Source organism: Crinia signifera, chromosome 3 (assembly GCF_055691185.1).
Source record: "Crinia signifera chromosome 3, ASM5569118v1, whole genome shotgun sequence".
Lineage (NCBI taxonomy): Eukaryota > Metazoa > Chordata > Amphibia > Anura > Myobatrachidae > Crinia > Crinia signifera.
The window spans coordinates 243487797-243502421 of NC_139219.1; the positions used below are offsets into that span (position 1 = coordinate 243487797).

At 44.5% G+C, this 14625-nt stretch overlaps 1 long non-coding RNA gene across 1 annotated transcript in view; it reads right to left on the minus strand.

Moving 5' to 3' along the window:
• Positions 1-200: 200 nt before the first annotated feature.
• The window catches only part of LOC146064357 (uncharacterized), a 37657-nt gene continuing 23232 nt past the window's right edge, over positions 201-14625 (minus strand). The window contains exons 2-3 of the long non-coding RNA XR_014471796.1: positions 2820-3046; positions 201-487 (exon numbers count right to left, since the gene is read on the minus strand). This is a non-coding gene — a long non-coding RNA (uncharacterized LOC146064357). The remainder of the gene's footprint in view (positions 488-2819; positions 3047-14625) is intronic.

Here is a 14625-nt window from a genome sequence, read left to right on the forward strand (position 1 = left end):
CCCCTTTTGTTTTGCAACTCTCTAGATGGGCCAAATGGTTCTTTTCTGCCGTCAAATTCTATGTTTCTACGTTTTCTGGAGAAGTGGTGTCGGCAGACTCAATAAATATGTTTAAAATAAGGTTGGATAAACATTTATTGGTTAAAAACATCCATGGGTACAAATAAGAATCATAATCTGTATTATACAACAAGGGATAATCTATTAAGGCTGAATTAAAACCTAGGTTTTATCTACTATGTAACTATGTCTCTGAACATCAGTAGGGACTGTTAGCAAATATGAGATTTTCAAACATGACATAAAAAAAAAAAATTCTAACTAAGAATATAACAAATCTCTTTAAATGAATAACTTGTTTCCTGTTTAATTGTTTCCAGAAAGACGTATTTTCATAGGAACTGAAGAAACTCTGTGAAATTTCTACACCAGGTAGTTGAACAGCTGGAGCTCATTGTTCCTGCTTGCGTCCTCGCTGTGAGAAACCCTGAAAGCAGACAAAATGTCTACATGATGGTGGCACAACACTGACATCAAAGTAGAAATTGGTCTTGAAAGGCGGGAGAGTATGTGTATATGGCACAGTTACTGTACAAAAAAATCAGTAAAAATCAGTCACTAGAACACCATGAATGTGCATCAGGAAAACATGAAATTCTTACATTATGATTTATAGAACGTGAGCACCAGAACTTTATATACATCTGGCACCGAGCTTCGTTATGAGGATTCTAACATGTCATCTGTCTTAAGGAGTGTACACACGGGCTGACGCTGACCCAGTGGCAGTCAATGCCAATTTGATATTGATGGCCGCTGGGACCTGGCAGGATGCTGGCATCGGCCAGTAGGGAGGGAAGACAGGTGGAGGGAGTGTCTATTTGGCCGGGCAATAGCGTCGCTGTGGTGTCGTGCATCACTATCACCTGCTGTGTACACACGGGGCGATTCAAGCAAACCTAAGTTTGCCTGAAACCTAAGTGATTTTAACGATGTAGTCAAAATCATTGGAAGAATCGCCCAGTGTGATTCCTCATCCTGAACTGTGATTGAAATTACAAATACAGGCAGGGAATGTTATGCAGGCAGGTGTTGGTATGCAGTCAGCAAGTGCTATGCAGGCAGCAAGTTCTATGCAGGCAGTGGGTGCTATGCAGGCAGGGGGTGGTGTGCAGGCAGTGGGTGCTATGCAGGCATTGGCTGGTATGCAGTCAGCAAGTGCTATGCAGTCAGCAAGTTCTATGCAGGCAGGGGGTGCTATGCAGGCAGGGGGTGGTGTGCAGGCAGGGGCTGGTATGCAGTCAGCAAGTGCTATGCAGGCAGGGGCTGGTATGCAGGCAGTGGGTGCTATGCAGGCAGGGGCTGGTATGCAGGCAGTGGGTGCTATGCAGGCAGGGGGTGGTGTGCAGGCAGTGGGTGCTATGCAGGCAGGGGCTGGTGTGCAGGCAGTTGGTGCTATGCAGGCAGGGGCTGGTATGCAGGCAGGGGGTGCTGTGCAGGCAGCGGCTGGTATGCAGGCAGTGGGTGCTATGCAGGCAGGGGGTGGTGTGCAGGCAGTGGGTGCTATGCAGGCAGGGGCTGGTATGCAGGCAGGGGGTGCTGTGCAGGCAGGGGCTGGTATGCAGGCAGTGGGTGCTATGCAGGCAGGGGCTGGTATGCAGGCAGGGGGTGCTGTGCAGGCAGGGGCTGGTATGCAGGCAGTGGGTGCTATGCAGGCAGGGGGTGGTGTGCAGGCAGGGGCTGGTATGCAGGCAGGTGAACTTCTACAGGCACTATTTTGTCATTAACTTATTTGCTTAATCATACTCTACAGTGTGTTTCTGTAGGGAAGGGTTTTAGCTGATGGGCTACCTACAGTAGATAATTCAATCTCTCATTACTACCTTGGTTTTTGACCTCTTATTTAGATTATATGATAGATGATTCACTTTGGGAGGGATACGGTTAGCGATATCATCGAAGCTCCTGGCATACATACTGTACTAAGCTAATCTGCGCATAACTTCCATTTTTCAATGCCAGCACGTTGCATGGCAGTTAGAAGCCAGTTGGCTGGTATTGTATCAATTTTCAAGCTTAGAACATCTGGCTGTCTATGATATGATTCGGTGACATTCCCCGCCCCCTAGCATGCATCATTGACGAAATTGAGCATACACACTGAGTATTAAAAAAAAACAATATAGCTCAGAAGGGACAAAAATGGGCATTGCCTAGCTAGGCCACATCCCCTCTGCCTGAAACCACACACACCTGGCATGGCAGGTCCTGATTTAGAGGAAGCTGAAGTTGGGAACTATACATAGGCAGAAGTCAGGTTTAATAGTTTAGGCAGACAATATATCACACACATGGTCTGATTCAGAGGTGGGCACTACTGTGTCTGTAATAGCAAGAATAATAATATGTTAAAGGTTAATTTCAGCCCTCCCTCTGTGCAGCAGTGTGATGGAGCATACTGGAGGAGACGCCCACTTTTAGTGTTCATGGACAATGTTTCTGTGGTTCTAAACAATTCACCATCAGTGTACCATCATACACACACCCAAATGTTGCCTATGGGCCTCTCCATATGATATAGACCTGGGGCAGCAAACCCTAGTCCTCGAGAGCTACCAACAGTGCATGTTTTTCAGGTCTCCTCACAGAATCACAAGTGAGCTAATTAGCTCCATCTGTGTATCTTTTAAAATGTGTCAGTGATTAATGAGTGCAGCTGTGCAGCAGCTAGGTTGTCTGGAAAATGTGAACTGTTGGTAGCTCTTGAGAGCTAGGGTTGGCTACCACTGATATAGACAATATACTTGCATGGAACTTACTGTCTTGTGAGAGTGTCATGAGGAGTGCTGGGCTTGACGTCCATGTGATTCTTAATCCTGCACACAGAGCATGGGGCTTGTACAAATGAAGTTTGCAGCTGTAGATGTAAGACTGTGGTCACAACCGTGGGTTACCACCTGAAGCTGCAGGAATCCTCGCATTATCACTATTCAAATTTGCATAATCAGGCTTCAGTGGCCACTTGCGTCAGGCTGAAAATTGGACCCTAAGGGTGAAAGGTTCCGAAATTGCACATTATTGCATTTCTCAAAATCGCATTTTTTTGTAAGAATTCAACTTTTTAATAAGATGCGAATTCTCAGCAAAAAAATGCGATATGGTGCGATGTTTAGTCATGAGAATGTGCGCATTATAGTCATAAAAATGTGCGATTTGGGAGACATAGTAATGTGCATTTTTGTGTAACAAAAAAAAATGCAAGGGGTCCCCCTCCTGAGCATAACCAGCCCCAGGCTCATTGACCTGGACCGAAAATACGGGACACAAAAATCGTAGGGGTTCCCCGTATTTTGGAACCAGCACTGGGCTCCAACAACCCACAGTGTCATTCCACAGCCGGGGGACACTTTTTACGTAAGGTCCCCCGGTCGTACCATGCGCACCGTGGCTGGTCAGCCCTGAATGGGGTACCTGGGGGAGTGGGAACCCCCCCAATAAAGGGGTCCCCCCCCCCCAGCATCACCCATCCAGAGCTGAAGCCCGGGCTGTCCCTGGCCAGTGTACGCCGGGCTGATATGGTAAAAAAAAAAAAACATTGAGTGCTTACATTGAGTGCTTTTGTCCCCTCACGCAAGGCTGTGAATGGATGTTTATGCTGAACATCCAATCACACGCATGCAAAGAAATCAGCGTGCAAGGGTGGGGGGTGTGTTTGTGCGGGTCAATCAGAATCACCCCATGTGTGTTCATTATCTTTTTATAAAAATTAAGGGCAACATAACTAACTCATTCTTTATAACCTAATTCTACATATTCTATTGCCATATGGGGCTCTATTACCACTGGGTGGGTAAAGGGTAATGTAACTAGGGAAATGTAATTTTTGCCCCCTGAGTGGTTAGGGTAATTCTACAATAGGGATAGAAGGACACTAGGGAGAGGGGCATATTTTAATGAGAACCTATGAATACCGGGGTGGGGGATTGATATTACAGGAGCATTAATAATACAATGTGGGAAAAATGCTACAAGGGGAGAGATTGCCGCAGGAAGATATACGGTTGTAAAGGTGACTCTTGCAGTGGTGAAGGATGCTTCTGCCGGAGTCTACTAGCCCCACCTTCTGGGTGCTGATTGACACCCCTTTCGCATATCCCCTCTTTACTAATTAAATATATTTTTTAATTTTTGCTCTTGGATTAATTAAAGAATACAAACTTAACAATTTTTATAAACCTTTTTCCAAAAAAGTATCTGTCTTGTTAATTTCACACTCACACTCATACTGTATTTCTTGATTAATTTGCAATATACAGTATAGAGCAGTGATTTTCAACCTTTTTACCTTGTGGCACACTAAATAAGATTTTTAAATTGCCAAGGCACACCATGAGATCCCCACAGGCCAAAACACATTGGCCCCCACAGGGAAAAAAACAAACCTATTGACCCCTATATAAAAAAAAATCACACTGGTCCCAACAGGTAACAAAAATAAAATACATTGGCCCTTTACATTAAAAGAAGAGACCAGTAAATATCAATTGAACTAGTGGTGGCTGTAAATTTGTTTGGGGTTGTCTAGATCTGGGGGCACACTTGAGAACAGCTGAAGGCACACTAGTGTGCCACGGCACAGTGGTTGAAAAACACTGGTATAGAGCTATATAGAAATATTGTTATAGAAACCAGATGTAGATTTATAATTATTCTGTTGCAGTATTTTTCATTCTACTAAATTATTACGGCAATGGGAAATGCTAAATAATGCCTGGAATGGTAAATAATAATATTCCCATCAAAGACTTTCTTGTGGCCTCTTCCGTTACATTTGTCCAGGAAATCTTTTGGAGCAAAGAGGGTGTAACTCACTTGCCGAACAGCTGGATACCATTGTGTAGGGATATACGTATTTGTTGAGACAAGCAAATATTACGTACAGTGCATTTCTTAAAATATTCGACATTAGATTGATGTAACCGTAAATAAATGTAAATACAGTAGGTGCGATATAACATTATTCCAATAAATAATTTGGAAGCAAAAATAAATGTTATGGCATTTGCAGCTATGTAGGGCCAATGTTTATAACAATGTTATTGTTGTATGGCTAATTATTGTTTAATACTGTAGCTCCTTTTCCAAAGGTCTGGTTGGAATGAGGTGGTCTGACTGCCAAGGCCACCAGCTAGCCCCAGAAGACGTTAGGCTTCCATTGGCATTTGTTGCAAAAAAAGAGGACTGCCTGGGAAATACATTGGGGTTTGGCTCAAACTGGAATAAAACAGAGCTTGTAGCAGTGTTGCACTGTTTGTTATGGCTTTACCTGGGCTGGAACCGGTTGCTACAGTAAGAATATCCCGTGAAGTTTTGACTTAAATAAGGTACAAACATTAACTATCCATGGTCTGTGTACCATTGTTTGTGCAACTAATCACAGTGCACCCCTTCTAAATCAGGCACAACTAATCACAGTGCACCCCTTCTAAATCAGGCAGTAGGACCTTTGGTTACTATGTTGTAACTTGTAATTGTTAATTACAATCAAGTTGCAGGTTACATTTTGCCTTTTGTATAACAGATCCAACAATTGTTCATACAGGAGTATAAGTCTCTACCATGGATATTGAGACAGATGGGTTATTTATAAAGAGTCTGGTTGTAAAAAATTTAATTTCAGATGATGTTTCTGCCCAATATCTAAAAGGCAATGCTTCTACTAGCCATGTCTAGGTAGCAAAAGCATTAATATATAGAATATAAAATATCAGACACAAACACAATTCAAAATCCGAGGTTTCACAACCCAACTCTTTATAAATAAACTCCATTGTGTAATGTGAATGCTACTCGCTCACCATTCATTCAGGGTTCCAGTCTCATTTCATTCTTATGCTGGGTACACACCAGGACGACTAGGGCCCGATTCTGACAATTTAGATCCAATTCCGACCGGTTGTATGCAGATTGTATGTACTTTTGTGCCTTTTTGTCATTTATTTGATCCGATTCCGATCCGATGCGCGTACACGCCACACGTTTGGTCGCATCTTTGGTCCTACGTGCTGCAGGTAGGATCCGTCAATCCCAGGCCGACCGACCGTCAATCGCATGCAGATCGTGAGTGTTTTTTGCCGCCTCCGTCGGCCGTCCGTCGGTGCGTCCCTCGTTTGATCCAGCCTATTTGAGTGGCATTTCCTAAACACTCCCCCCGGCGCCATAGCATAGCAAACAGCGCTGGCGCAGCAGTTGGACTCTCCTTCTTGTCTCATCTCCCAGAACAACAACCTGGTATGTTTGCACTCCCAATGCTCTCCTATGCATGCCCACTGTTGCCACCAATGTATATAGTGTGTATAGAGCACTGGTTTGGCAACCGTGCACCCGACCATGTCACTGTTTGCTCGGGTGGGCCCCATGTGTATGTGTATATATATATATATATATATATATATATATATATATATATATATAACCATTGTCCACCATTGCAATATTCCATGCACTCCTCTCTGCTAGGCCCCATTCACCTGTGTGTGTGTTTGTGTATATCTAGATATATACATATAGATATAACCATTGTCCACCATTGCAGTATTCCATGCACTCCTCTCTGCTAGGCCCCATTCACCTGTGTGTGTGTTTGTGTATATATAGATATATACATATAGATATAACCATTGTCCACCATTGCAGTATTCCATGCACTCCTCTCTGCTAGGCCCCATTCACCTGTGTGTGTGTTTGTGTATATATAGATATATACATATAGATATAACCATTGTCCACCATTGCAGTATTCCATGCACTCCTCTCTGCTAGGCCCCATTCACCTGTGTGTGTGAATAGCAATCTGCACAATAAAATGTATAGTGGTTTTCATAAAAGTTTATTAACATTTTAAATACTTAAAACATAAGAACTAGGTAAACTGGTAACTATAACTATAAAAATTTAAATATGAAACAAAACATGTACAATATCTTTTATATGGTATTATAATATATTTCTGTTGACACAATAAATCTATTTACTATTTTACATGTTTTACATATGAAAGGCCTAAAAAACCTGTTTCTGTCCTAGGCCTAAATTATAAATAAAAAAATGTTGTTTGCACAATAAAGTGTACGGTGTATTTTTCATCCTTACCTTGCAATACTGGTACCTCAGCACCTTCACAATGGCTTTGCAGGTCTCCGGGATGATGAGGCCCAAAGCTTGCGGGGAGATGAGGGATCCAAACTTCAGGTCAGCAAAAGACCATCCTGTCGCCAGAAACCTCAGGGTCACCACCAGCCGTTCCTCAGCAGGGATAGCCACGTGATATTTGGTATCCTGCTTCTCAATGTGGGGAGTCACCAGACGCAGCAATTCCTGGAATGTGGCATCATCCATCCTCAAAAAGTTCCGGAAATCGTCGGGGTTATTTTCCCTGATGTCCCTGAGCAGTGGCATGTGCGAACGAGTCTGACGCTGCAGTAGCCACTGCTTTGTCCAGCATGATCTTGCTCTCCTGCGCTGGGCCCTCTGACGCCTGAGCTTCAGCACTGCATAATAGAGCAGGTAATGTTGCTGGTGACTACCCATCACTGCATTCTCCATAGTGCAGGGTTAAAAGACACTTTGTAATGGCAGGCAAAACAAAGTAATGTGTAAATAGCTATGTCCAGCGTTCAGCAGGTATAAACCAAACCTCACTAGTAACAAAGCAGAAATACACTGGTTTAAAATGGCTGCTGCTATTCCTATCCCCCTCTGCTAGTCCAGCCCCTTCATTCAAATTTCAAAGGCCAATCTGACGACGGTCGCATGTGTTCTTGCAAAAAAACAAAAACCAGCGATCCGACCGTCTTAACGACCATCACGGGCGCATCGGGATCGGATCTAGATCGTTCCGCAAAAAAAACACAATTTTTGCTAATCGTTTGCTGGGGACTGCCTGGGAGCTCCCGGGAAGTCCAAGGGAAATTGTTCCATGGTCGTCTACGACGGTGGTCGTCCTGGTGTGTACCCTACATTAGGCTATGCGGTGTGATGAATGGAGCACATACACTGGATAAGATTAGGTTTTCGTCTTTTTTTTCATAGTAGGTAAACAGCACAGTAAAAATGGTGACAGCATAGTACAGGAAGCTCCAGTTGTCCCTACCATAGCCCACACCCTGGCCTATCACTTGGGCAGCTAATAACCATCAAGAGCATTTACTCCGTGCCCTGGAAACACTTTTATCAAGAAAGCACATGTGCTGCTGATTACACAAGCTTGTTGCTGCTACTGCTCCCAAACCTGGTCTAGATCCTCCACATTACTCTCATGTGGGGAGATGCTGTCTCTGTCACAGTGGGTAGAACTGGAAAGCATTATTTCACAAGCAGATGTGGAACCTGGTTTGCCAGATATATCACAGATGTAACCCTACAGATCACATGACATATATACTGTATATCCATCATCATTTCTGAATAAATCCACCCCTTTATTGAACAATCAGTACTTGCTAATAAATAATGAAAGGAATTTCCAGAGTAATAGACGTAAGCTGACTTTGCATGCTGTGGGGTTGATCACTCTCAACACTATCAACACAGGGCTATAATGGCTTCTGAAAGGCAGCTATGATAGCCTGCTGGATCATCCGGATGTGCACTCTGGTCTATAACCAGGGCTGGATTACTAACTGGGTGGATCGAGCTGCAGCTCCAGGCCTCCACTTCTCACAATGGGCCCTTGAACCTTTCCTGCTCCGGGCCATGAGGCCCTTAATCCGGCCCTGTCTGTAACTAATGAATAGTCTGTTCGTCTCCTGATACCAGACACTTTTCTGAATCAGCACTGAGCTTTATGTTATTGTAAAGAAACGTAAAAGAAACAAAATAGTAAATGAATCAAAAAATATTGAACAGGTGCAAATAATGAATAGTCTCAATCTTAAAGCCCATACACACTAGAAGCTTATCTTTCCAATCTGTCTGGTTGGAATGAAAATCTGGAAATTTTTGGGAGCAAATGACAATTGACCATTTGCTCCTAAACATGGAAACCAGTCAAAAATTGGTCTTACAGACAAATTGGTTAAATTAGTTTATGCAGATGACTGCTTTTGTCTATTTTCCAGTGTTTTGGAACAAGTGTTTTGGAAACAAATGGATTGTAATTTGTTCCCAGAAATTTACAGATTTTCATTCTAACCATGCCAGATTGGAAAGATAATCTTTTAGTGTGTATGGGCCTTTAGTATAACTTGATAAGGTAATAAGATATATAAAATTGGTTTCTACACATGGAGCCACCCTCATTAGAGCAGATCCCGCACCAGTGAATCTGGCACGCACACGTTGGAGACACTTGTGCGCCTCATTTTCGGCAATGGACGGGCAAGACACTCGTGCGTCCACATTTGCCAGTACATCAGCCGCCAGGAATGCATCGCTGGTGAGCTCAAAATCGAGCAGTAGATCAATGTTTCAATATATTACATCTATTCTTTATATAGTTCACATTTAAAATGTTTAATAGTGATTTTTTTATCTGAATTGTATTGTATCTGAGGGACAACGTGAGCAAATGCCAGTTGCTATATTGTATCTGTGTGTAAACTGTATATTGTCACTTGTTTATATATGTAACTTATTACCTAAGGGTCCAAACACCACATCAAGTGAAGGTATTGACACTGCTCCCCTCAGCCACTCTTGAGTTCTATCCTGGCCAACCCCTATTTACAGCCATGTTAGTGTGTGGTTAATGTGAATCAACCTCTGGACCTCAGTCACTGGTCCTTTGTACTTGCCCTCTTGTAGAAGGTAAGTCCTAGTATATTCATAAAAGGCTGTAAAGAAGATGTGACCTTAAGTTTACAGATATTCATTCTGTCCTTCTCTTGAGATGAAATGGAAGAGTGTTCACTCATTTACTGATTTTCCATATTTTATTGTAGTCCATGTGGATGATAAATGATGACAAAGTTGAAAAAAAAAAAGAAATATAAAAAAACCTAGTATCAATCATATATGTATTGACCAATGTACAGTAATGTTGACCCTCTGAACCGGTTGACCTTAAGCACTGTCTACTTTTTACTTTTTGACCATTTAACCCTGTCAACCTTTTCATGTAAACCATTTGGGGTCAACTTATTTGCTGTCTTTTTTATATTTTTTACTGTAGATCTATCAACTGGATACTGTATGCCAACTGCCCTCTTTCCAACAGAAGTTTGTAACAAATGCAAGGATAAGTATGTCTAGAGGTCTGTCTCACATCACGCAGATCACCTCATGAAGGGAAACTGCATGACCAAACAGTAGTACACACATTATTGCCCATGTATATAATGGGGTCTGATGTTTGCCTATCAGTCCCGTACATGATGATCATGTGCACTCTCATAAAATGATGTAAAAGTCCCTCTTTCACCATCAATCTGCACACTTTTTTTTTGGTGAAGGCACCACTAAAGTGGTGGTGAAATAGAGAAGGTTGGCAGCACTAGTGAGCTTCCCAGTCCTAGGATCCGGAAAATCCAGGGTGCATTCGTGTATATAAGATGTCAGCACCTTTCCCACTTTCAGTGTCCACTTTACAATGCATCTCATCATTCAAGATCTACCTCATAGCACCTCTCTCCCCTTCAAGGTCCACCTTTTGACCCGGTTCCAGTGGTATTCTCCAAGTCCGTCTGTAGTATCCTGATTGTCTTTGGCTCAAGTCTTCTTTAAGTTTCCCCTTCGTCCTAAAAATAACTGACCATAAAGTATACATCCCTTCTAAAGTATTCACCTGTACCGTCATTTACCACTGTGTTAATAAACACATTGTACCCACTTGCTTCTGTGAACCAATTTCATTGGTGTTCAGCTAATCACCTAGGTTATGCCTGGGTCCACCAATACCCCAGTAGTGACAGTATGCACAAGCCCCTTGACTCAAGTAGCGACTTTAAGGTGGTTATGCAAAAGCTGGAAGCAATACCAATCAAAACCTACTGGCACTTGCTTGTCCAGTTACAAGAACTTTTGTCAAAAATGTCTCAGTTAATTTCCAAGTTACTAAATTGTACTCCTGATGATGTGGTGACCACCACTTACAGTTTCAAAGTGAAAGGAGCCTCAGTAACTGTGATCTGGAGGATCCTCCAACCTCTAGAATGAGGTCCGATTACAAGGCAAGCCACGGTCCAAGCTTTCAGAAATTGAATGCCAACAGCGCAGATTACTCCACTTTTGATTTTATTGCATTAATCGTGACCACTTAATTGGGGACTGATCTCCCCGCAAGGACAATGTGACCCTGACAACGTCCGCTCTGAGGGAGACCCAAATATACAGTTGAGGTCCTAAAACATGAAGCCTGGTCATTAAACAGGGATTATCTGCAGCACTGAGAAGTTTGCCCATTTTGTCTAATTCGAAGCAGAAATCTGTTCTCCCAGCTCATACAGGGGTTTCCTCAGCCAAGTTCCATGGTGAATTGCCTAAACTTCCAGCCACAAATTTTTGGGGTTCAAGTGTCTCCAGACACAATCCAGTTCCAGCCATCCATCATGAGATTAATCTGGTTCCAGCCGTCCATCAGGAGATTAATCTGGTTCTAGCCGTCCGTCAGGAGATTAATACGATTCCAGATGACTTAGACAGCTCTGGACCTCATCCGGTTCTAACAGTCAGTCCATGCCGGTCCCAGCTGGTTGAAGCATCTCCAGACATAGGCCATTATTCAGATCTAAAAAGAAAATTTCAGAGTCAGCGCTGATTCAAATAACCAATTTTAAAAATTTATTAAATGACACAATTAATACAATTGGTAATCAGATACTGGCCGGTACTTCAATGTATAAAATACACAAATATAAAAATAAAAAATATATAAAAAAATATAGCAAAATTAAGCAATGAAATTTGTTAGTGGCTTGCTGCAGTAATTGTTAATCCACTCTCTCTCACTCCAGTTTTTAGTAAGCAGATGTAGTTTAGTAAGCAGATGGACGGTTAGCTCTCTCACAGCTCAGTCCAGATTAATGAATTATGGCATGCATGCTTTTATGATTAGAAGGGGTTAGTGATGAAAACATGGAAGGAATGAATGGTGCTCAATTGAGCTATAACCTGCCCGCCTCTGGTTCAGTCACTCAATCGACCTGTGGGGGATTTTTATCCGGCTGTTGATTCCTTGCTTTAGATGCAAAACAGCTCCCAGGGTGATGTCCACAGGAAGAGGTGCGATCACGGTGGTGGAAGGTATGCAGGAAGGCACAATAAGTAGCGGTCAGCGTCTGGTCTCCTTAACGCGTTTCTCGGCCTTTCACACTCGGCCGCTTCATCAGAAGGACGTAGATCCTCCTTATTCAGATCTGATCGCAGTACAAATTTGTTCTCAAAATGGGCAAAACCATGTGCACTGCAAGGGGGGCAGATGTAACATGTGCAGAGAGAGTTATATTTGGGTGGGGTGTGTTGAAACTGAAATCTAAATTGCAGTGTAAAAATAATCATCCAGTATTTACCCTGTACAGAAACAAAATAACTCACACAAAACTAACTCTCTCTATACATGTCTGCCCCACCTGCAGTGCACATGGTTTTGCCCATTTTGAGAACAAATTTGTACTGCGATCAGATCTGAATAAGGGCCATAGTCCGGTTCCAGCCGTCTGTCTGGAGACTCATTCGGTTCCAGCCAATTTAAAAGACTTTGATCCTCATCCGGTCCCATCCGTTGGTCCAAAGTCCTCGCCGGTCCCAGCCGGTTGAAGCACCTCCAGACATAATCTGGTTCCAGTCGTTAGTCGGGAGGCTCACTCGGTCTCAAATGATTCTGACATCTCTGGACCTCACCTGGTTCTAACCATCAGTCCAGAGTCCCAGCCGGTTCAATTACCTCCAGACGTAATCCATTTCCAGCCATCAGTCAGGCGGGTCACCTGGTTCCAGCCATTTCCAACATCCCTGAACTTCATCCGGTTACACCTGCAAGTCCAGAATCCCTGTTGGTTCCAGACGATTCTAAAGACTTTGCTCCTTATCCGTTCCCATCCATCAGTCCAAAGTCTCAGTGTGTCTAGCACCAGGAGGTGGTTCTGTGTGTCCAGCCCCAGGAGGTGGTTCTGTGTGTCCAGCCCCAGGAGGTGGTTCTGTGTGTCAGGCCCCAGGAGGGGGTCCTGTGTGTTCAACACCCAAGAGGGGGTCCTGTGTGTCCGGCCCCAAGAGGGGGCCTGTGTATCCAGCCCCAAGAGAGGGTCCTGTCTGTCCAGCCCAAGAAAAAGGTACCAGTTATTCAGATTCTGAGTGTCCTCTCAAAGCTCTTGCTCAGCTTATGTCACCCAAGATGTTGTCCAGTCAAAACCGAGGGGTTTTTCGATTAATCCTCATAGCTCTATTTCAATGGAAATCTCGTTCAATACCAGGCTCTAGAGCACGGGTGTCAAACACAAGGCCCGCGGGCCAAATCCGGCCCGCCAGACCTCGTCATGTGGCCCGCACAAGGAGATAGCACGCAGGGCAGTGTGTCCCAGCTCCTGCCTAGGCCACCTCCTCTCACCCACCCCACCGCGGCCGCCTTACCTGTTCCTCCACTGTCGGCGGCCATGTTCCTGTAGGCACATATGTATGCGGCTACAGAAACATGGCCGCCGGCCTCCACGGCTACGTGGAGGAGGGCCCGGCCGCCTGTTCCCTCTGATGCCCGGCAGTGACAGACACTAGGTGGGGACGTCATGACGATGACGCCGCCCGCCCATGCGTCTGTAGAGAAGTAGGAGCAGGCAGGGAAGCTGGACCGGGAGTCGGGGACAGTTTGGCCGCAGCAAGCAGTGAAGAAAAGCTGGAAGCCGCAGCAGCTGCAGGACAGACGGAGAAACAGTAAGTGAGGATGAGGATCACACTCACAATAAAAAATATATATATATCTGCTGTTTCCTGAGGTGTCCCCATGTATAATAATAATAATGCCATGACACCATAGGCTGCTTCTCCTGTATAATCATGGCATTACTTTTATTAAATTATACAGGGGGAGCAGTCTGTGGTGTCATGGCATTATTATTATACAGGGGGAGCAGCCTGTGGTGTCATGGCATTCATTTTATATTATACAGGGGGAGCAGCCTGTGGTATCATGGGGGACCTACAGATACAACCGGCCCTTTGAGGGTGACCAATCTGCTGATGCGGCCCCCGATGAATTTGAGTTTGACACCCCTGCTCTAGAGCGATTTGAAAGCAGAAGATGATAGTGTAACATGGGCAGATTGGCCTGGCGGGAAACCGGGCTGTTTCCCGGTGGGCCGGCACATTTTACAGTAAAAACGGCCGCCCACCCTCCCTAACTGGGCCGCGGCTCACCGCACGGACACCTCCGTGCAGAGCCGCGGCACTGTACCTTAACTGAAGATGGCCGCGGCCGGCCTCTTCTATTCCCTAAGTTAAAATGGCCGCAGGAGGGCTGGTGCGCATGCGCGGGCGCACACAGCTGCTCTTGCAGTCCGGATGGCAGGGCTGTTCACATGATCCACCCCAGCAGCAGCGGGCAGGACTGTTTTGCGCGCTGCGCTGGGGAGCCGGATCCCATGGGCGGCGGCGGTAGCAACAGGTTGAGAAAGGACATAAAAAGGTCTGCGTATGACC